This window comes from Notolabrus celidotus, chromosome 3 (genome assembly GCF_009762535.1).
Source record: "Notolabrus celidotus isolate fNotCel1 chromosome 3, fNotCel1.pri, whole genome shotgun sequence".
Taxonomy (NCBI): Eukaryota; Metazoa; Chordata; class Actinopteri; order Labriformes; family Labridae; genus Notolabrus; species Notolabrus celidotus.
In genome coordinates, this window is record NC_048274.1 from 28,181,179 (window position 1) to 28,205,220 (window position 24,042).

Below are 24,042 nucleotides of genomic sequence, written 5' to 3' on the forward strand. Positions count from 1 at the left end.
CACTGATAGGATGCTGGACATCAGCTTTCACTGATGAGTCTAGTGTAAACACTGAGCCTGGTCTGACCTTTGCTTGGTGACGTGCAAGACAGTAGACCATGGTAATAGTTGATAAGACCATAGAATGTAATAACATCCAGTTATTACAGTTTTTGTGAGCACTGAGAGAAATAACAAAGTGATGTAGCCTGTATTTTATCCTGACAATAGATTGCTGCATGGAGCGGTGCGATAAGGGGTCTGCCATGGACATGTAGTTTTTTGTTTGAATTCAAAAACATTCACTGTGACTGTTTCCTTCTCCTCTCACACTAGACTGTAAGCATTGCAATTTGCACTTCTGTTTCCATTTGAAAGCTAATCCCTCTGTCCCTACAAGACTCGGTGCTGCTTGGCATAAAAAATGTAGAGTACTCTCTAAAATCATTGCCTATGATTTTATTCAGTGTTGTGATGTTGACTACACCACTTCTTCTGCTGGTTCAGACCCTGAAAGCTGAAACCTGTCCACTTGTGCTTACATTCATTTTTTACTAATAACGTTTCTTGACTCCCCGGGGAAGGCAATTAACAGAAAAGCAGCGGTGTGCACATTTGCAGTGCCCCAAAATCATCATTTGCACATCAAACACCATCCAACTTCATCCAGGTCCATTTGCATATAATACCACAAAGGTGCATCAATGTCAAACAGAAGTCTTCATTCCAATGCAGTGGTATATCTCCTATGATGAGATGCTGAGGTAGGAGCACCTGAACGCAGTGGGTAAAATCAAAGATGAATAAAACAGCACTGCCTCCAATCCTGAAATCAGAGAGGAGGTTGTGTCATACCTAAAGATTTAAAGAGTTATCACGGTGAACTATCGGAGAGATGAAGACTGCTTTCACATATCTACGAATCTTTTTTCACCTCCTGAAGTATTGATGACCGTGGCCGGGGCGCTGTCTCATTAAATGAGTTGAGGATCCAGGCAAAATCCAGTTAAAATCAATGTCTGCTGAAGCGGAAGAATGGGGAGGTACAGTAGGGCAAATAGGTCAGAACTGTAACTGATTATTGTGCCAATACTTGAAAATCAACCTCTAGATACCCGTCTGATGGATAGCCATTTATATCTCTTTAAAAGAAATCAGATATGTTTATTGAACCTGAATGTGACATATGTTGAACATCCTAGTTCAATTGAAGTATTTTTGTCTCAGTGGAAGACCTTTTAAATTATACTCATTGGAAATAATTTTAGATTTTAAGCAACTTCAACATAAAACATAGAAATACGGAACAATAAGCAATAATCAAACTTGAGAGAATAAAAAGATCAGTCATGGTGCAGTTCATCAATCATGTGTCATGATAACACAAACATCTTCTAAAACATGCAAACATCTCAGACTGACTGGTAGTAAACATGTTATTCATTAGTTCTGTACATATTTTTCTGAGGATACAATATGTTACTTCAGGGTTCCCACTCTTTTCCAGAGATCATTTTCCAGGACATTTCCAGGACATTTTCATTGATGATCAAGCTGGTATGACAGTCTAAATGCAGTTCCTTATTTAGTTCCTAAATAGTCTAATATGTTCCTCTCAGTGGAAGTCTACATTGAAAGACATGTAGTCTATGGCTATCAATGAAATCATCTCTTACATACTTAAAAATTATGGCAAATTGATAATAGAATAATGCAACCGCAGCTGTACAGCACTTCACTTTATTAGTGCAACCAAGTAACAATGATGGGCAACATCTCAGCTTTCTCTTTTCTCAAAAATGTATAGAATGAGCTAAGAAAAAAACAAAAGAACCAGCAAAGGAATCAGGAAGCTGCCTTACTGAAATAATTAAATAATAATAATGATCAGAGGATCAGTGCATTAATGACCTAAATAGAACTGAATGACAAAAATGGCCACAAACGTTTCTCAACTCAACTCAAACTCAAAATATACCTGCTTAATCATGATATTCATCCTGCTAAGTGGTCGATATAAAACAAAGCAAATGTCACGTTTTTTATTTGAGTTACCGTAAACTCTGAAGAAATCACACCGGTGTAAAGACGCACTCTGTATTTGAAGATCTCTCAGAGAATTAAAAAAATGTAAACTGTCTTCCTGCATGGCGATGTCTATTATGATCAGCGATGTCTACAACGTGGAGTTTCTGTGCAGCTGTGTCGCTCTTTTTGTTCCGTTTGTTTTCACTATCGGGAGTTTGGACTCCTACTAGCTACAGCAGGGGTTCTCAAACTTTTTGGAGCCAGGGACCCCTTACAGGTGAGAAAATTGTCTGGTTCTAACCCTAACCCTAAACCTAACCTTAACCCTAATCATAACCCTAATTCTAACCCTAATCCCAACCCTAACCCTAAATCTAATCCTAACCCCAATTCTAACTCTTACCCTAATCCTAACCCTAACCCTTACCCTTACCCTAACCCTAACCCCAACCCCAACCCTAACCTTAACCCTAACCCTAACCCTAACCCTAACCCTAATCATAACCCATATCATAACCTTAACCCTAACCCTAGTCATACTCTTAACCCTAATCATAACCCTAATCCTAACCCTGACCCTAACCCCAACCCTAACCCTAACCTTAACTCTAACCCTAATCATAACCCTAATCCTAACCCTAACCCCAACCCTCACCCTAACCACAACCCTAACCCTAATTCTAACTCTATTCCAAACCCTAACCCTAAATCTAATCCTAACCCCAATTCTAACTCTTACCCCAATCCTAACCCTTACCCTAACCCTAAACCTTTCCCTAATCACAACCCTAACCCTAATCATAACCCTAATCCTAACCCTAATCACAACCCTAATCCTAACCCTAACCCTAATCACAACCCTAACCCTAATGACAACCCGAAATCTAATCCTAACTCTAATCGCAACCCTTACCCTAGCAATAATCACAATCCTAACCCTAATCCTAACCCTAATCATAACATAAACCTAACCCTAATCACAACCCCAATCCTAACCCTAACCCCAATCTTAACCCTAGCCCTAACCCTAATCATAACCCTAACCCTAATCCAGCCCTAACCCTAAATCTAATCCTAACCCTAATCACAACCCTAACCCCAACCCTAACCCTAACCTTAACTCTAACCCTAACCACAACTCTAACCCTAACTCTAATCCTAACCCTAACCCCAACCCTAACCCTAAGCCTAATTCTAATCCTGTTTGCATGAGTTTGGTTCTGGTTCTGTTTGCTTGAATTTGGTTCAGGTTCTGTTTGCCTGAGTTTGGTTCAGGTTCTGTTTGCTTGAGTTTGGTTCTGGTTCTGGTTCTGTTTGCTTGAGTTTGGTTCTGGTTCTGGTTCTGTTTGCTTGAGTAGGGTTCTGGATAGGTTCGGTTCTGGTTCGGTTCTGGTTTGGTTCTGGTTTGGTTCTGGTTCGGTTCTGGTTCGGTTCTGGTTCAGTTCTGTTCTGGTTCTGGTTCTGTTCTGGTACGGTTCTGGTTCGTTTCTGGTTCAGTTCTTGTACGGTTCTGGTTCGGTTCTGGTTCGGGTCTGGTCCGGTTCTGGTTGGGTTTGCTTGAGTTCGGTTCTGGTCCGGTTCTGGTTCGGTTCGGTTCGATTCTGGTTCTGGTTCGGTTCTGGTGCAGTTCGGGTGCAGTTCGGGTCGGTTCTGGTTCGGATCTGGTTCGGTTCTGGTACGCTTCTGGTTCGGTTCTGGTACGGTTCTGGTTCTGTTCTGGTTTGGTTCGGTTCTGGTTTGAGTTTGGTTTTGGTTCTGTTTGCCTAAATTTAGTTCTGGTTCAAACCCTAACCATAATCCTAACCCTAACCCTAATCCTAACCCTACCCCTACCCCTAACCCTAATCCTAACCCTAACCCTAACCCTAACCCTGATCATAACCCTAACCCTAATCATAACCCTAACCCTAATCCCAACCACAACCCTAACCTTAACTCTAACCCTAATCCTAATCCTAACCCTAACCCTAACCCTAATCCTAACCCTAACCCTAATCCTAACCCTAACCCCAACCCTCACCCTAACCACAACCCTAATTCTAACTCTATTCCAAACCCTAACCCTAAATCTAATCCTAACCCCAATTCTAACTCTTACCCTAATCCTAACCCTTACCCTAACCCTAAACCTTTCCCTAATCACAACCCTAACCCTAACCCTAATCACAACCCTAATCCTAATGACAACCCGAAATCTAATCCTAACTCTAATCACAACCCTAATCCTAATGACAACCCGAAATCTAATCCTAACTCTAATCGCAACCCTTACCCTAGCAATAATCACAACCCTAATCCTAATGACAACCCGAAATCTAATCCTAACCCTAATCACAACCCTAATCCTAATGACAACCCGAAATCTAATCCTAACTCTAATCACAACCCTTACCCTAGCAATAATCACAACCCTAACCCTAATCCTAACCCTAATCATAACATAAACCTAACCCTAACCCTAACCCTAATCACAACCCCAATCCTAACCCTAACCCCAATCTTAACCCTAGCCCTAACCCTAATCATAACCCTAACCCTAAGCCAGCCCTAACCCTAAATCTAATCCTAACCCTAACCCTAATCACAACCCTAACCCCAACCCTAACCCTAACCTTAACTCTAACCCTAACCACAACTCTAACCCTAACTCTAATCCTAACCCTAACCCCAACCCCAACCCTAACCCTAAGCCTAATTCTAATCCTGTTTGCATGAGTTTGGTTCTGGTTCTGTTTGCTTTAATTTGGTTCAGGTTCTGTTTGCCTGAGTTTGGTTCAGGTTCTGTTTGCTTGAGTTGGTTCTGGTTCTGTTTGCTTGAGTTTGGTTCTGGTTCTGGTTCTGTTTGCTTGAGTTTGGTTCTGGTTCTGGTTCTGTTTGCTTGAGTAGGGTTCTGGTTAGGTTCGGTTCTGGTTCGGTTCTGGTTCAGTTCTGTTCTGGTTCTGTTCTGGTTCTGTTCTGGTAAGGTTCTGGTTCGGTTCTGGTTCAGTTCTTGTACGGTTCTGGTTCGGTTCTGGTTCGGGTCTGGTCCGGTTCTGGTTGGGTTTGCTTGAGTTCGGTTCTGGTCCGGTTCTGGTTCGGTTCAGTTTGATTCTGGTTCTGGTTCGGTTCTGGTGCAGTTCGGGTCGGTTCTGGTTCGGATCTGGTTCGGTTCTGGTGCGGTTCTGGTTCGGTTCTGGTACGGTTCTGGTTCTGTTCTGGTTTGGTTCGGTTCTGGTTTGAGTTTGGTTTTGGTTCTGTTTGCCTAAATTAAGTTCTGGTTCTAACCCTAACCATAATCCTAACCCTAATCCTAACCCTACCCCTAACCCTAATCCTTACCCTAACCCTAACCCTAATCCTAACCCTAATCACAACCCTAACCCAAACCCTAATCCTAACCCTAATCCTAACCCTAATCACAACCCTAACCCAAACCCTAACCCTAATCCTAATCACAACCCTTATCCTAATCCTAACCCTAATCACAACCCTAACCCAAACCCTAATCCTAACCCAAATCCTAACCCCAATCACAACCCTAACCCAAACCCTAACCCTAATCCTAACCCTAATCCTAATCACAACCTAACCCTAACCAAAAGACCTAACCCTAACCATAATCACAACCCTAATCCTAACCCTAATCACAACCCTAACCCAAACCCTAATCATAACCCTAATCACAACCCTAATCACAACCCTAACCCTAACCCTAATCACAACCCTAACCCTAACCCTAATCACAACCCTAACCCTAACCCTAACCCTAACCCTAACCCTAACCCCAATCCTAACCCTAATCATAACCCTAACCCTTTTTCCTAACCCTAACCTAACTCTAACCCCAACCCTAACCCTAATCACAACCCCAATCCTAACCCTAATCACAACCCTAATCACAACCCTTACCCTAACCCTAATCACAACTCGAACCCTAACTCTAACCCTAATCCTAATCCTAACCCTAAACACAACCCTAACCCTAACCCTAATCCCAACCCTAACCCTAACCCTAATCCTAACCCTAATCACAACCCTAATCACAACCCTAACCCTAATCCTAATCATAACATAAACCTTACCCTAACCCTAATCCTAACCCTAATCACAACCCCAATCCTAACCCTAATCATAACCCTAACCCTTATCCTAATCCTAACCCTAATCCTAATCACAACCCTTACCCTAATCCTAACCCTAATCACAACCCTAATCCTAACCAAAAGACCTAACCCTAACCCTAATCACAACCCTAATCCTAACCCTAATCACAACCCTAACCCAAACCCTAACCCTAATCACAACCCTAATCACAACCCTAACCCTAATCCTAATTATAACATAAACCTTACCCTAACCCTAATCCTAACCCTAATCACAACCCCAATCCTAACCCTAATCATAACCCTAACCCTTATCCTAATCCTAACCCTAATCCTAATCACAACCCTTACCCTAATCCTAACCCTAATCACAACCCTAATCCTAACCAAAAGACCTAACCCTAACCCTAATCACAACCCTAATCCTAACCCTAATCACAACCCTAACCCAAACCCTAACCCTAATCATAACCCTAATCACAACCCTAACCCTAACCCAAACCCTAACCCTAATCACAACCCTAATCACAACCCTAACCCTAATCCTAATCATAACATAAACCTTACCCTAACCCTAATCCTAACCCTAATCACAACCCCAATCCTAACCCTAATCATAACCCTAACCCTTATCCTAATCCTAACCCTAATCCTAATCACAACCCTTACCCTAACCCTAACCCTAATCACAACCCTAATCCTAACCCTAATCACAACCCTAATCCTAACCCTAATCACAACCCTAATCACAACCCTAACCCTAATCCTAATCATAACATAAACCTTACCCTAACCCCAATCCTAACCCTAATCATAACCCTAACCCTTATCCTAACCCTAACCCTAACCTTAACTCTAACCCCAACCCTAACCCTAAACACAACCCTAATCCTAACCCTAATCCTAACCCTTATCACAACCCTAATCACAAACCTTACCCTAACCCTAATCACAACTCTAACCCTAACTCTAACCCTAATCCTAATCCTAACCCTAAACACAACCCTTACCCTAACCCTAATCCCAACCCTAACCCTAACCCTAATCCTAAACCTAATCACAACCCTAATCACAACCCTAACCCTAATCCTAATCATAACATAAACCTTACCCTAACCCTAATCCTAACCCTAATCACAACCCCAATCCTAACCCTAATCATAACCCTAACCCTTATCCTAACCCTAACCCTAACCCTAATCACTACCCTAACCCTAACTCTCATCCCAACCCTAACCCTAACCTTAACTCTAACCCCAACCCTAACCCTAAACACAACCCTAATCCTAACCCTAATCCTAACCTTAATCACAAACCTAATCACAACCCTAACCCTAAACACAACCCTAACCCTAATCCCAACCCTTACCCTAACCCTAATCCTAACCCTAATCACAACCCTAGGTTTTGGGTAAGAATGATTTTGTAACAGAATAAATGCACAAAATTGGTCAATTATAAGTCTTCTCATAAAAACACTGTACGTAAAAGGGGTTTCAACACACAAACCATTAGTTTTTGTAAAGTTAAGGTAGAATATACGGCTACACAAGATCCTAAATTAAGAGCCGTTCGGGAGTCGAGTTAAAAGAGCTGGCTCTCTGAAAAGAGCCGAAGTTCCCATCACTAAAGCACATGCTTACTACCATTTGCACTCTTAGTTTCCCTTGGAACTATTTGTATTGTAAAACGTATCAATGTAAATACTTCAGACCTGTACCATAGTGATAAACAGATAACACTTCAATTTGAATCAAGTAAATACCACTTGTATACTTTAATACAGAGGGTCATTTCATTCCTTGTGGACTCAACATGACAGCATTTATACTTTTCAAGTCATTGATCTTAAACGCTTTCAGAAAAGTAACAGCAGCAAGACTCACATATCCCTTCGAGCCACCAAATGGTATCATAACAATGGTGTATGCTGTTTGTAATGACACAGCACAATTTTATCATTTATTAGAAATGTATTCAAATTATTTCACGGACCCCCACGCTATGGTTTGCGGACCCCCAGGGGTCCCAGGACCCCACTTTGAGAACAACTGAGCTAGAGTACGGTAATTGAGCTCTCAGCCTGCAGAGAAAGTTGTGAGGCACAGACCCCCAAGCTCTCTGCCCGACTGCACTGGTCACACTTTAACTTAAATATAAGACTCTTTGAATCAAAAGAGTAGTCTACAAGGTTAATGTACCATAAAACATAAACAATATACCCCCGTTTTCTGTGAATGCATGATTATGAAGTGAAGGAGAAAAGATGTGAAAAAAGTTGTGCAGTGTCGCTGTCTTTTCCAGCACAGCGTGCACTCAACTTTCAATGAATGGGGATGTGTTTTGTTAATAGGGTCAGGTCGCACGCAGCCATGTTGGAATAATTTTCCAGGACTTTTGACTTTTTCTCCCATTTTCCAGGTGTTTTCCAGTACTGGAAAACTGGTCAACTGTTTTCCAGGACGCGTGGGAACCCTGTACTTTCATTAATAATTGAATAATACATTTTTAAAATAATTTTTAATGTATATTTGAATTGTACACTTTGCTGCTGTAACACTGTAAATTTCCCCGTTTTGTTGTTCATTCAGCAGCAATTTTTTTTATTATTATTATTATTCTTACTGTATCATGTTCTTAACCCTAAGGATTGTGGGGTGGGATTGGGGTCGGGACTGGGGTTCAGATTAGGATAAAGGGGGTCTTTTTATTTCATTTTTCAAAATATTTTTAATTAATTGTATTTTAATTTGTTTTTATGCACAGCACTTTGTGTTAAAATGTCATTGTATGAAAAGCGCTTTACAAATAAAGTCTGATTGATTGATTGATTGATTGATCGTCTTATCTTATCTTATCTTCTTTAAAAAAAATGTAAAAGCATTTTTAAAAATCTCTGGCTCATTACTGGCCCACACCGGCCAACAAACTTGCTCTACATGAACTCAACTGGCCCCAGGCAATCAGTTCATGGGTTATGTCAGACCCTGTGCAGATGTTAGTAAAGGCAACAACAAATTACCAACAGTCAGATCATGCTGTATTTCCTTTACCTGCTGAATTTCACAGATGAGAACAAACATGACCACAGAGTTCACTATAGATGACTTAGATCTATGTTTGTGGATAGAAATAACATCACTTGAGACCTCATATTTGCCATATTTTGATCTAGGCTCTATTTTAGTCTCTAATTTAAAATCAGTTTTTGCTTTTTTTAATATGTTTTGCCATTAGTTTATTACTGCTTCTTTGTTTTCAATCGCTGTAAAGCACTTTGGGTTGCATCTTATTTGTATGAAAGGTGCTATATAAATAAAGCTTGGTTGATTGATATATTTTTATGGTGATGAAGTTAGAAGCTGTAGTTAGCGATTAATTTACAATCCAGAAAAACTTGTGCATGCAAAGTGTGTATATTTGTGTTTCTTTGAGCTGAATGAGGTGTGAGTGAGCACCCTTGCACTCATTCTACACCTATAGAAACCTAACTGACCTTGACGAAAATCTAAAACATGATTGCAAATCTTTATTTCATTATTACATTAAAAAATGTATCCTTTGTGCTTTACAGTCAATAAACCATATCCTAAATGGGATTAAGTAATCTTTTTTGTTAGCAAATAAATACAGCAACAACAGCTCCCATGAGTTTTAGCTAAAGGCCTGCAATCAAAATCTCATCAGACATGTAGTTTTATGATAATAGTAGTTCTAATGGAAGTAGCATAATAAAAAAGGGAATCTATTTCTCCATTTATGGACCCTTAAAATCTCACCTCTAAATCATAAGTCCTAATGTATTTTCAGGGTAGATTGAGCATAACTGCATATTAATACAGTTTACACACTAACACGCTTGGTTTTAAAATATTTTTTCTTCACTAACATTATTCAGTATGTTGCCAATAATCTGGTTATCACCCTCATCTATACGCACACAATCCAACAGAAGTATTCATCACGAGTCAGAGGGGAAAAGCTTGGACAATGTAACCACTAACTGGGGGAACACTTCAGCTATCAAGCTAGCATAACAATCTAGTTTGGATACATGCATTATTCATGCATTTTCTCTCCTCAGAAGGAAGCATTAAATATTTGTTAACATATAAAAGCATCATGCAACTCCCTGCTCCTCAGCACTATTCGCTTTCCACTCACGCTTCATTGTTAAGCTCCATGTGCAACACCATTGGTCCTATTAAAGAAGAAGAGCGTGGATATTGGAAGTGAACAGATAAAACTCAAAGACTGAGTACACAAGAGAAAGATTCCGTATCAATATAAATAAGGCAGAATTGTTTGAGCAAAAGTTTGAGCGCCCAGTGAAGTAGTGTAATGACAAAAAGTGTGAAACAGCATTTCAAAAGTTGACACATAGCTTAATGATTTTCAGAAGATGTTTTTATACTTAGAGTTTGTGGCTCTGTTGGGCTGTACAAAACTATTCCAGTTAATATCAAAACAGAACTGACACAGGTTTTGTATGGTTTGGTTATAGTTTAGTTTGACGTGAGGGGAATGAGACTGAATTTTGCATTAAAACTTCTCCTCTTTACCTAGTTTTGTCTGGAAGAACATCTTTTATTCTCAGGATTAAAAACAGGATGTGCGGTGCATTAGTTATTGTTTTAATTCTTATATTTCAAATATAACTAATAAATCATTTTGTAATCACAAAAACCCAATGAAAGTATACTAATTTCATTATATGCATGCAGATTAATTACAGTGCATTATGAATAGACTTTTTTTCTGCAGTGATTAATTAGGTTCTATGTTGGTCCATAGATACAATACTGTATTACACATTCAGACGTTACAGTCCCTGCAAATTCACATGAAAAGAACCACATACTAGGTTACTGTTGAATGTCTGTTTTTCCACTCAACTGTTTGTTTTTTTCAAGAAAGCTTGTAAAAAATTGGGCCAAATACTTGTGAAGTTACTCCAGATTTTACCAAGGCAAACTACAGTGTAAAAATATAATCCTTTTGTACTTCTCTGTGTTTTTTCTGAGAACATTGCTTGGAAATAATAGGCAGGATTTCATTCTGAAAATGGAGTGTCAGCTTTTTAAAAGGAGGACAGAGACAAAGGAATATAAATGATCCTCTTTTATCACCATTGTTTTCTTACTAATCAAGCAGCTGTGTTAAACACTTGATCCTGATTGGCCAATTCCTCTAGTAACAGTTATTTATTCTGAATAGTAAAGGAGACGCAAGGGTCAACCTGGTCATACACATATCTAAATCAATATACAGAAATAATTCTGGCACATTTATCAAGTTTATGATTTCACCTCATCCTGTTGACAATTCGGCAAAAACGTTAATAGCATTGGTAAACGAAATGTTGGATACTTTATTTCCCTTCTGTACGCGAGGGGGGCGTACAAAAAACTGAGATGGAGAGCTTTTGGTCTGAGGAATAGGGGCTGGCTTTCTTCAGAACTGCACCTTATTTTCAATTTGACAAGAGGCAGGACAGGCGTGCACTTCTTTGCAATGACAAACATTTGCGTTGATGTCGGATGTGTGGCGTGAATTTATTAACAATTGCACTGCCTGCTACAAACCTGGGTCTCATATCGCTGTGGATGAACAGCTGTTCCTCATGAAAGCCCAGTTCTGCTTTATGCAGTATCAACAAGCCACACAAATTTGGTTAGCAGCAGACGGGAGACCAGATATCTTTGGTCTCCAATATCATTTCTGGGCAAATATGACACAAGAGCAACACTCCAATGTCTTGGAGAGAGTGTGGTGATGAAGCTGATGGAGTCATATCTGGGAAAGGGCAGACGTGTCACCATAGACAATTTTATCACATCCCTCACCTTGGCCAAGAACCTGCAGCAGAAAAACACCTGCCTGGTTGACACAATTAATAAGGCCAGATGGGAGCTTCCACCTCTGTACAGCAGCAGAGAGGGGAGCTGTTCTCCACTAAGGTGCTGAAGCATGAGGGAGCCACTCTCACAATTTACCGAGGTAAACCAAGAAAAAGCATCACACTCCTCAGCACCAGGAACCAGACTGTGTCCATTAGAGGTGACAAGAAGAAAAGCCAGGGACTATCACCTTCTACAATGTCACTAAGGTAAGCTGGTGGTTTTATAATATGATTATTATTTTTTATTACAGAGATAATTATTGATACAGCCCTTTATAATTGTAATTTGCTTTCTTGTTTACTGTGGTTCATTATTTTAGTATTCCTTTAAACAAGATTACAGCTCCTCTCGCTGATGCTCAAATTCAAACAGGAGGGGCTTCAATTTTTACAAGTGCACCTAAAGGTTGTAAGCCTTTGCCAAAGTGTGTGCTGTAGGGGTCATGGCGCTTTCCATGGTGCTGATCCTGAGACTTCAACCATTTGTTTATATGTTCACTAATCTGGTTGTTCATTTGCTCATTTTATTTTCATGTTATTGCAGTTCTACAGTCATTTTCACATTACTCCTCTTCTCTAATATCTCTATATTGCATTAATAAATTAGACAAAGAGAAATATTACATCAAACATTACTGTTAAGTTTATTTTGGTCAATCATCCTTTTCAACAGGAGACAAGAAACAGTAGTAAAAATTAGGGATGGGCATTTCAAGCCAAAATACTATTCGATAATCATTAGCATCTATTCAACGATTATTCCAATAATCACCCCACATGTACGTTTCCATTTTACAGCCATGCTCAGTCTTGGAAAATACATTTGGAGTAGTGAGAGATTCAGAAACGGAGACAATCGCTGCAACTGTCGCAAATGTTTTCTTCTTCTTTTGCTATTTAATGCAGTTATCGTTCTTCTTCTTCTGTTTGCTAGTGCGGCTAGTAAATAGTTTTGAGACGCTCTATAGCCCCCATCCAGCGGGAACACCATATAACAACCAGGCACCGGTAAAAATCATGAAAAATTTTACTTTTAAAATGAGAAAATATTCAAAGTAACTATTTGATTTCCGCAAAGTGAAAGAAGTTTTAGAATATTCGAAAATCATTGCCCATCTCTAGTAAAAAATACAATGAACTAAAAAAGTATTTAAAAAATCCATGACAAACATTGTAAATTGACACAAGACATTGAAGAGGTAGCCAATACTGTATTGTTGGGAGGGGGGGGGGGGGGGGGGTTGTTTATTCTATCATAATTTCCTGTATCTGCATCAAAAAGATGCATTATTGTTGTGCATCTGATCAAACAATGAAATTACTCATAACACATTGACAGACCACAGGTGGGGCTAGAAGTGGAATAGAATACTGACGGTCATAGTGCTAGGGCATTAAACGAAAGCTTATCATTTTTGCATTTGTGAGATTTGTAAGTCTTTTTTGTTTTACTGTTGCTACAACCCACAGCTACAACGAAGGATTGTGGCCACACCGAGGATATGCAAAAATAGGAATTTGAGAACAAAGTCATAAATTCACAAAAATAAACACAAAGTTAGGAGATCAAAGTCACACATTTAGAAGAGCAATGTCTTAAACTTATGAGAGTAGAGTTGTAATATAACGAGAAATAAGTTGTAATACAAGCCATGGTTTATCGAAGGAATGTGGCTCACCTTGTACAGTTAGACTCTACATCTTGGGTCTAACAGCAGTCGCTGGATCGTCAACAGGCTGTCTATTAGCCTTCTCTTCGGAAGAACAGACTCCGTTTTTTGCACAATGAATTAGAAAATGCTGACCCTCATGACAATGTGATGCTGATGGGCTAAAAGACTGGACATTCACCTATTGATGAAACCTATAGGAAATAACATACAGGCTAAACGTAGACTAAATTAATTGAGAATTGTAATTTACTCATAAGTTTACAGTTCAAATATCTTCATTTCAATACTGCAATGTCAAAATCATTATTTTACTATATTAGGTTGCCCTTATACTAATGTGTACACATCAACCCACGAAACCCATGAATAAGCAGGATAATATTAGCAAAAGGGTCACTATGAAACAGAATCCTGACAGGGCTTCTTATCTGGGGCTTGTCTTGGCCTGACAGCATTCTATTTTTATAAAATGACCTGCTCACTATACATTACCCTTACACAGTTCAACAACAGGAGTATAGAGAGGAATGTTTGGGCACTTTTACTTAGACTAAAGTAAGAGTTAGTGATATTTACAATATGTACATATTAACAAAACATCCCAAACTGAAAATGTATTTCAAGATGTCTTTGTTCGACCATCTTCCACAGTATCTCACAGGGACAAATCTAGATTCACTTGCAACTTTTTGTCCTCATGCAGTGCAAAAAAGAAAAAAAAAAATGTCTCCATGATTGAACGGAATTAAACCAATTTTCCTCAAAGCGAAAGCAAGCAAATTGGTGATTAGGTGCTGATTTACTGCGTGTAATTGTTCAGGAGGGATTGTTGTTCTGTTTTTTTCAACAAAGACTTTTGATTGCATTGCATAATCAAAAGTTGTTTCTTTGTTAGCACAACCAAAAAAAATCTTTTGAGGCTCAACAGAAAAATGTTTTAAAGCCAACATTGGTAAGCACCTCCAGAGGGATTCAATTGCTCTTCATCTTATGAGGATACAATCAAGGCCACTGTTATTTAAGATATCTTTGTGTCCTTGTGATTACATTTAAAACCTTTAAATTGCCTCTTGTTCATGTAGTGGATGAGCTATTGTATTGTGGAGTAGTTTAACACTCCAGGTCCTTTACCCATGGCATCATTAACATATCCCTGTTTTTTTTTTTAATTGAGCAATCTGTATGTGCCCATTAGTAACCTATGAAAAAAAAAATACTGTGAGAATATCATCACCCATTTCCTTATCAAATCTGAAGGAGTATCAATTCCATCTCCCTGCTAATTGAAAATATGTTTCAGAGATTAAAATGCGATATATTCTACCCACAGGACATGATTATCCTTGTGATTGAGCGTATCAGAAATACAGACAGAGATTGGAGTCTGCCTTCAAAAATGTCAGATGATCATCCTGTGTATTGTCAAGACAGAAATGGGGCACAAAGGATTTCAACAGGCTATTAATGCAATTTCTGGTCCATCATCCTGCAATGAATGAAGTCCATGGAAGAATAAGAATAAAAGGCCACTAAACAAACAGGCAGAGTTTAAAAGGCTGGCTTGGGCTGCCCAGAGGCTCATTAAAACAGCCTGCCTCTCTTCTTAAAAGCAGCTCACTGGTTGAGTCGCCCATAGAAACTCCAAACTGACAGAATATTTCATTAGAGGGCTTGCATACTTAATTTGAATACACATCTTTGGTTGCATTTCCTATTTCCCTTCATATATAAGGAATTAGGAGCAGCAACAATTAAACACCCTCATCTGCATATGAAGAGCAGTGTGTAGAATCTGCACTCTGAATGCAATCCTGGCATGCATTTTGAAGAGACCTATAGAGGGGATTTAAAGGATGAACGCTCCTTAAATCCCAGGTGTAGCACCATGACAAACCCTCACAACATTCATTACGGCCCATGATTCACTAAACCTGGTCTGAAGTCCTGTGCCCCATGGAAACATCAAGCCCTCCTGGCCCTTCTGCCACTGCATCACCATGGAAACCATTCTTTTGCTCACAGCCCCTCATGGATATTTTTTCTCCACAGCTCTATTTCCTGAAGGTTGGTTCCAAGCATGACAGCTAGCCATCCAACTGGTGTTACTGCACTTCAATGAAAAGTTGTGGCACAGTGCCAAGTCTTTGTTTTTCTCTTTCCCCCCAAAAAAGCAGGGAGGCAGATGCAAATAATTCAGGACAGCTGTGTCATAATCATTTTAGCACTTATCTCATTATTAAATTACCATAATGCACTGAGGCTATTTTTCTGTGATGTGGTAACTACTACTGTATCTCAGGCATTCTGTTTACAGAAGCAACTCATTTAGGGGAGATCCCGACTGCCTTAGCACTCAACCTCAGCTAACCAGATTGCCACTGCACTAAAAAAACAAAGGCTTGAAGTGAAGCTAATCTGATTATCTTATAATTCTGAATCATGAATACATTATAGAGATGTCAATTCACATGTCTTACTGTTCCAACTCCATCTTCATACCAATACACTGCTCTTTCGCACACAACATTACAGTGTTTTAGTCAGTCAGAGATCAGTTTTATGAACTTATTTTGATCTTTGTGACAGTTGTATCTTTTTAATAAGATTTGCGGGTGTGCAGTATCTCAGTAACGTAGCATGCCCTGCCATTATGACTTAAAAAAAAGAACCAGAATAACAACATAAAGCATTTGCCTGCAAATATTCCTTTAACAGATCAGGATATTAGTTTTATAAGACAACAGCATGACTCTGCATAAAGCATACTTACAGCCTTGTTCAAGATATTTCCTATCTCGTTTTATTACAAGTTACTTTAATAGGAAAGAAGAGCTTTATCCATTATTTTCAGGGATGAAGGGGAGAACTGATGTATTTCATTTTTGAGTGATGTTGTGTTAAAAAAAAACATTATTTGTGAATAAAAACTATTCAAATATATTTACTCGCATCTTTCTGTTTTACTAATCATATAGTTTTAATCAATAGAAAGTCATAAGAGCCATCACAACTTTCCACAACATCCCCATCTAGAAAAGACTGAAAACAGTGAGGCACACTACTCCACCTTCAATTAAAAAACACCAGGTCAAAAAAAAAAAAAAAAAAGTCGGCTGTGTGGCAATATTTTCTTGAAAACGATAAAAGGAGGTCAAGTGTGAATGTTGCTCAAAGCAGTTTGCATTTCACAGCTCAACAGCCAACACGGCTTACGGTTGTTTTTTTAGGTTCTTTTAGGTTTTTATGGTCTGTCTGTTTTTATTTTAATGCCTGATTGGCTTTAAAGTATGAAGATATAGTATAAAAATTGAATATTTCAATGTGTTTGGTCTTATAATAGCCTAAATGTTTTGTTTGAAATATTATCTTTACTCAAAATGGAATTGTCTGGATGGCAGCATATGTTGCTCCAAAGCCTGTATATATTGTTCAGCATTAATGATGCCTTCACTGATGTGTTAACTAGTCATGGCATGGGCACCTATGAGTCCCTGTACCAACAGGGATGCTGGATTTTGAATTGTACAGTGATAACAAGCCGAGTGGTCCCTCCCCTCTTCAGAGCGGAGGATGCGACATCCATGATTTCTTAAGGGAATGTCAAATTCTGATTTGTCAGACCACAGGAAAGTTTCCCACTTCGCCTCTGCCCATATTAAATGGGCTCAGTACCAACATCTAATACATCTACAAAAAACATCACATCAGATGTCGGTAATGACAAAGTGATGAAAAATACAGACATCACTACAGCCAAAATAAATATTTTAGTTAACTTTCAAATTAAAATGCTTTCCTCAACAGATCCCTCTTCTGCTCGTCTACTGTATCTTCCTCCCGCAGTGAATCAATTTTCTTCCTTTATGTGTCTCAGTGTTGCTATATCTGGCACTCACTGTTCACACTGCACATGACAATTAGACTGACATGATGACAAGCTTTTAACTTGCAACTTAACAGCTGCTGACACCACAGGACTTGTCACCTTAAATATTAAAATAACCAACAATGACAACTCTATTAAATTCAACAGACTAAAATGTAGGCAAACATTCATTGCTTTGACAGCTTAAACCATTTGTTAAATCAGGTTTTTGGAGCAACAGTCAACACTGGTTTCTTTTAACATTGAAACTGAACTTTTATGGTAGTTAGTTTTGTTTCCTGTATCTCTGGATCTAAAATCTGGGAACCAACTTAAATCTTAGGTAACCTTCTTAGTGTTCAAAATGAGCTAAAAGCAAAGGTAAAAGAAAAAAAGAAAAATACATGACTGGATATTGTTAAGAGTTATACACACAACAGCTAAGCTCATCTGTTTCATTGGAAAATTTGATTGACAGCGAGTTCTGGTTGATACACCAAAGTATTTGATGTCATCTTTTTCCAAGTATAGAATCTGAGTACATATTATTTTAAGAAAACAGGTGTTGAAGGCTTTTTTTTAAGGGCCTGCTGATATGTCTTTCTTAGTAATGCTCACATGGGTCATCATGGATGGACATCAAATTTTGTGGTTACATAAGAGATCTTTTTTTTGACAATAATGTAATAAGTGTGATAAAATGAAGTGGGCATAATTAAGTCAGGAGGCTTATTTCCCAGAGCATTATCATGCATTATACTGTGGTCTAGCATACCAAGTATGTTTATTGTGCAGGGGCCCATGGTGCCTTTTTGAATGATGCAGTAGATGAGGCAGAAACTTTTTTGCTTTAACGGGTAATACTGCATAACCCCATTTTCAGGTAAACAATTAAAAACAACTTACCACCTGCTTTTTTACACTTGACTACATGAGCTTGTATTGATGGTCATTTAACACACTGCTGTTCTCGCAACTCTCATTTACAATTGGGAGGAAACTAAATGCTAGAGCCATCTGGTATCATTCACACCTTGATGAAGAAAGAGGATTTCATTAAAAAATAATACCCCACATCTTCTGTGTAATATTAAGGAAGCAATTCCATTTAAAATTTCATTTAAATCACCCTTTCCTGTTTTTGATTCCTTGCAGTCACATACATAACTGTTTTAAAGGGAGTAATAATCCCCACTGATTAAACAACAATTACTGTTGGATTGTTTTGAAGCATAAAAAGTCTAATTTCAAAGAAAGTCAATGAGCAGAAAAGAGGTGCATATTACTATTGCCTCTTGATGAGTCATTACAACTGTATCTGTGTTCTGGAAACCAACTCTATTTTAATGTCTTTCTTGAAAAATCCTGCATTATGTCCATAGACTGTATCAATAATGGATGTACTATCTGCAACGTCACCCATCTGTTTCTGAAGCACTGTTTTCAAGCCAATGGCAGCTACAAGACTGTAAACATGTTTATTTCGGCTGTAAAGATCGGCTTTTTTTAAATTTGTGTGTATGTGGTTTCTGGTACTTCCTGAGCCAGCCTCAAGTGGACACACGAGGAACTGCAGTTTTTCATACTTCCACAATGGCTTCAATGCTCGCAGCCAGTGATTGCCGCTTGGTTATGTCCTACAAAAATGTGAAACCTGATGAGATATAATTGAATTCAAGTCCAATAGACAAAAGAACACATTTTCATCAAAACGCGTCTTTAATAGGTGTCAGCTTATTCTGAAAGCAGAAGTTGCAACAGTTGTGTTTCTTGAAGCGCCTTTGTGGACACTGCGATAAATATTGCATGCCTCAGATGTGTTTAACCGGACTACATTTGACAGCTGGCTGCAGTGTGTCAAAACTGCAGTGTATCTAGATGGTGCGTCTGGGTCAAAGACAGATCATGACGTCTCCAAGCAAAGAGGAATTTGGTATCAAAGAGCTGCCTCTGAGGGGCGACAGAGGAAGAGGGCCTTATCATGTCAAAGCCTGAAATATTTATCTGATACAATAGTCACTTACAATTGCTGAAGCTAAAGTGTGACATGATGGAAAACCACAGCAAACTATGAATGTTTCACATAAGGGCACAGTTAACAGATGTACCAGAGACATTTTTTCATTATTCTTGTATTTTTATATAGTCAACAAAAACCTGGAGGTAATTAATCATTTGGCTCACTTCCTCCCCATTCTTCTTGTGTGACAGTGTTGTTCACTGAACATATTGTTTTAACTGAAGGCACTGCCTTAAATTAATTCTTATTAGCCATCTAAAAATAGTCTCCTAGTTTCAGAGTCTTGGTTGCCTGTAATCTGACAAGCACAGAGGGAGCATCATGACCAGCCAGCTGCCGGAGCATCAATGAAAAATATAAGAAATATGGACTATATATCATAGATCTCTGTGGAATATCAGTAGCTGTTACGAAAGATGTCTGGCTGATCATTGTTGCTGGCAAATTTGAGGACAAAGCCATGGTGTCTCTCATGTTGCACAGAATGTTAATGTAATTCTGGGGTTGATGGTTTCATCTTACTTTCGGGGAATGGTCTCTACATTATTTTGTCATTTAGTGTGGAACATTTATGCAGTGAAAATCCAGCAACGGATGCTAGAATGTGAGTTACAGAATATAATGTTTTTAGGCTTTGTTCATTTATGTTCACACTGCAGCCCCAGTCTTTTTTTCAAGTCTCTCTATCTCTCATTGTTATTATGATGTCCATATCCAGGTTCATTTGGAGCTTTGCAGCCAGCACAATAATGTACTCTGCAACTGCAAGGCCTTTATCTACCATACATCTGCTCATTGTCTGTCTATGTTATTACTGGCAATAAAAATAAACACAATCTCATTATGCTATTTTCATTTTTCCATTGTATTATTTTCAAAAGTGGCAATATTCTGATGATCAGCTGTTTACTGCGAGATCAACACATAAAAAAAACAGTGCCACCGTCATTACCATCTCCTGATGCAATTCACCGCCTTCAGCTCACCCAACATACCATTCTTTTAAATGCATAAAAGGAGAAAAGATACAGAAGAAAAACAAATGCACAAAGGAGGAAAATACAAACATGGACCAGACATTTGATATCTGCACTTATGAACCTCCTTGGTTTTCTACAGAAAGATTGGTAAAAAATAAATAAGTGCAAATATTAGAAGCTCTTTGTCATAGTGATTCCATTTATGGAAACTGCACGGCCTCTTTATGAGCTGAATGTTAACTATAAGACTAATTTAAGTTAGTAGCTGTGATGAGCCTGAAAAACACATTCTCTAAAATTCCCTTCACTGAATTGTAAGTTGCGCAGAGGCCGCAAGCCTTACTTGTACTTTACCCTCGACACTCATCTATATAATTGTGTAAGAGATCGACAAATTGTGAAACAGCAGAAGATTTAAACTGTAGATCCCAGGGATTAGGGATTGAAATTCTTCATCAATGAGGGGCTCTTTATGTAAGCTTTCACAATGTCAAATGGTGTTTCTATCCAAGCAAAAAAACTGTTACATTCCTCCTAAGAGACATTGGCATCAATATCAATATGTGGTATCAGTATTGGTACAAGTATTTATAAAATCCTAACATACCAATCCTTAGCTCTTGCTGCAGGTGATCAAACCTGACTCATAGATAATCAATCAATAATAACAGACATATCACTGACTGATAAAGAAGCTGAAGCCTACAAACATGGAATGTCCCGACAGGTAGAGACAATACACTTTCATGTTTGCTGCCAAAACAAAAGCCCTAGTACAAACCATAAAAGTTCTGATTGGTTCATTGGAATGCAGAAGAAGCAAGATTCTACCAAGCAGCAACCTCCGGCCGCAAGAATTGAAGCAGATGCAGAAGTGATAAAAACTGTAGTTCCTCAAGTGTCCGCTTGAGGCTGGCTCCAGAGGTACCGGAAACCACATACATACCAATTCAAAAAAACAATCTTTACAGCACAAATTAACATGTTTACAGCCTGGTACAAAAAACGAGTATAGTCTGGATAGCTCATTTCTCGATCAGCACACACTGTACGGGGGATGAATTTTTTCATAAAGCCGCAATTTTGAAGATATTGAGATTACGAGTTTTCCGTTATGAGAGGCACAGCTGATTTGATTGACAGGCAGGAACACTGTAGCTGTTGGTTAGGAGGCTCAAAGCCCACCTCTTTACCTCACACTAGCTCGACAGCAGTAAGGTTGAGTTCAGCATTTCCAATATGGCTGCAGACAACGATTGGCTTCAAAACAGCGCTTCAGAAACAGATGGGTGATGTCACGGATACTACATCCATTATACAGTCTATAGATGCTACACTTGTGTAACAGGATTTACTTAAAATACCTGGCTGTGAGTGAATATTGTAGTTCACTTTTGTCCTTCTGGTCATTATTTATTCCCATTGAAACGACTCTGTTCACAAATACTATTATCAATCATGAAATTGACAGAAATCCATTATTGTGATACAAAACTTGAATCTGTAAGCTCTTTAATTTGCTCATATTTATTAACAGTTCTTAAACAAGATAATAATTCTGAGTAACAGCAGCAGGTCTCCATACATTTATGTACTATTTGATATCTGGATGCATCATAAAATTATACAATAGGCATTTAAATTTGAAATAATCTCTCTCAGTTACTGTATAGGTCAAGCTTGCCTTTATGATTGGTGGTATTGTTCAATACTTGGCATTATTCTCTTTACCTGTAGCGGGCAAAGTTGCAGCAGAACAAAACAATAACTAATATTAAATTTCAAGAAAAAAAAGCAGGAAAGAACAACTTGGCTGGTGTCAGGGATGACGATATTTAAGAAAACAACGCTACAAAGTCTAAGTCATTTAGTCGTTTTGTTTTACACTAACTTTTATTTTTGTTTTGCCTCTAATATGTTTTTAATGTGTATGTTCATTGTCAACTGTTGCTTGACCAAAATGTGCACCATTAATCAAAACTCCTGTGATCAAAATACACAGGATTGATTGAAGCTGATCTTAAAAGAAGCAGCGTGATAACCAGTATATTTGGAAGCATCATATTCAGCCACTGTAGGCAAGTTTGAAATGTCTGCAGTGTGATGGCCTGGATTTCAATCCACTGGGAAGAAGATGAGGATGCAGGATAAAATACTGCACAGGGGACCTCAGCAAGGATTGGCTTTAACACATGCACCAATTACAGTGAGCACAGCGTGGATCCCTCTCCAAACACTGCTGAGCGCACCACACACCCCCTGAGAAAACATCTGCTTTTGAACACAGATCCCAAGTCCATCCTCACACACATGTATTACCTAGTAACATGTGCAGACACAATCCAAACACATAGGAGTCAATGACACTATAACAATATGATACAATATGAATAAAATAACTGTGTTGTTAAATATGAAAGCACATTTTAGCATCCTTCTTTTGCATCAAAGAACTGCAATGCATAGTTCTTTGTATTTGACATGACCAACGCACTACAGTGGTCAATATCAGACTGATTTTTCAAAACAATCCGATGTAAACTGTTCTGTAAAACTGTGAACACCTATATGGCGAGGCTGCTTTGGACTACATGTATTGTCTAATTTTGTGCTAGACGTTTGACTATGCATATGTGCTCTTTCATTCACTGTGTTGTTCGGTAGGGCTGAGTTAAAAAAAATGATTTTCCAATACAAATCAATTCCCATTTTTAATAACATATGAAATCCTGAGACTGATCTTTTAGTATATTCTCTTTCCACATGTGCTTCAAAACAAACATGGCGGGAGCTGCTCCACTGAAAGCACCAACAAACCTTAAAGCACAGACCTCAAAGACAGAGAAGAACTTGACAAAAGCAGAGCCTAATGCAAGATTTGCAACATGAAGGGAGAATACAGTGGAAATACTACAAACCTGATGCCATTTAATGAGGCATCACCCAGATATGTGATCTGCAAAAACATATGATCTGAGACAGACCCCACTGGAGACAGTCCCATCCAGCTCTCTGCTTGCCCAAAAAATAAGAGGCTGTCACAGTGCTGGGTGATATATCAAGTTTTTAAGGTATATCGATATATTTTCAAACAAGATATAGGGTAATTTCAACTTTATTATCCCCAAGGAAATTTGATTTGCAGCAGGCAACAAGACAAAAAAATACATCGAGTACATCAGAAATGGAAACACATAAATTCCACAGCTCAAGTGAAAACGTAAAAACGCAGACCACACTGAACTAGAGACTGAAGAAGTTGGAAAGCTGCACGGTTAAGTACATCGCCAAGTCAGATAAAGTTATTTGCAGTGGCAATAGGTAAAATACAAAGGATTGACTAATACATGTAAGAAAATAATGAGCAATAAATAATCAAGGTGTAAAATCTAAGAACTAGACAATCCAAAAGTGACCAAAAAACTATCAAATTCAAAAACAATGACTGTAAATTCCAAATACACAAAGTTAAGAAAAAAGTACAGAAATCATTTTTAAAAGTACTGTAAGAGA

The 24,042-nt window shown here is 38.5% G+C and overlaps 1 long non-coding RNA gene across 1 annotated transcript in view; it reads right to left on the bottom strand.

Annotated features, from left to right (window-relative positions):
* Positions 1-466: 466 nt before the first annotated feature.
* Positions 467-24,042, bottom strand: part of LOC117810653 — a 35,475-nt gene continuing 11,899 nt past the window's right edge. Inside the window, exons 2-3 of the long non-coding RNA XR_004630815.1 lie at positions 914-998; positions 467-805 (exon numbers count right to left, since the gene is read on the bottom strand). This is a non-coding gene — a long non-coding RNA (uncharacterized LOC117810653). The remainder of the gene's footprint in view (positions 806-913; positions 999-24,042) is intronic.